Source organism: Tiliqua scincoides, chromosome 3 (assembly GCF_035046505.1).
Source record: "Tiliqua scincoides isolate rTilSci1 chromosome 3, rTilSci1.hap2, whole genome shotgun sequence".
Classification (NCBI taxonomy): domain Eukaryota; kingdom Metazoa; phylum Chordata; class Lepidosauria; order Squamata; family Scincidae; genus Tiliqua; species Tiliqua scincoides.
Genome location: NC_089823.1, coordinates 110,544,849 through 110,545,879, shown reverse-complemented (window position 1 = coordinate 110,545,879; position 1,031 = coordinate 110,544,849). Strand labels below are relative to the sequence as shown.

General features: G+C 47.7%; 1 pseudogene; it reads left to right on the top strand.

The window, feature by feature from the left end:
* The first annotated feature begins 516 nt into the window (after positions 1-516).
* LOC136646698 (5S ribosomal RNA) lies at positions 517-637 on the top strand (annotated as a pseudogene).
* Positions 638-1,031: the final 394 nt, after the last annotated feature.

Sequence of the window (1,031 nt, the reverse complement as noted above, 5' to 3'; positions counted from 1 at the left end):
TGTGGCCTCGGCTGCATGCTGTGGGTCAGCAGGAGACCAAGCCATAGCAGGCAGGTAAGTAAAATAATTTTTTACTTACTTTCTCTGCTGCACAATAGTCCCCAGTGGGCTGCATGGATCTGCACTAGCCCAGCTGGTGTAAGTCTAAAAGGACCTAAGGGAGTGCGTCAAGGCCTTGAAGGGGGCATTGGATATCAGCGTTGCTGCTGCCCTGTGCCCTCCCTCTGTACACCCCAGCCAGTTCCAATCCTTCATTTCCCTGCTCTGATCTGCTCCCCTCCTGCCCATGACCCAACCACGCAGTCAACTTACCAGCACTGACAGTGGCTGGGCACTCAAGTGGCAGGCATGCATGGTCGCCAGTCATTCAGTGGCAGCCCCATTCAGCATACAATCACTGTGGCTGCAGTACCAGCAGCCCAGGTCTTCTGTCAACAGAGCGGGAGTTCCATCAGTGGAAGACCCAGATCGAATTAGGCCAGAAGGGTTGTTCTCTGTAACATTTGAAGAATTCTATAAAGGTGCTTTACTAACCTGGTTACATGCCCAATCTCGTCTGATCTCGGAAGCTAAGCAGGGTCAGGCCTGGTTAGTACTTGGATGGGAGACCGCCTGGGAATACCGGGTGCTGTAGGCTTATACCATAGCCTTTTGACACTGAAGGTTGCCAACCAACCATAAAGGTGCTTTGAAAGAAATAAGCAATGGGAAGTGAAATCAAAGCTAATACTATAGCATGATTTTTTTTCCCCCCATTGGCTGCTGCAGAAGTCTAAAAACCTAGTATTGCCTAGGCGAAGGGTTTCTCCTGCTGAGGGATTGTCATTCATATCAGAATACAAAGAATAATCACATTGCATTAGTTTCTTTCCTAACAAAGATGGAAACTTCTACTTATTTTAATTCAGTAGCTCAACTGCAAAGATTCTCACAGCATGTCCTTGACTTTAAACAAAACCATTGATCACGCAAATCAGCATGCAGGCCCTGCTTTGAGATTCTGCTTGATCTCAAAGCAACCACAATCGCAT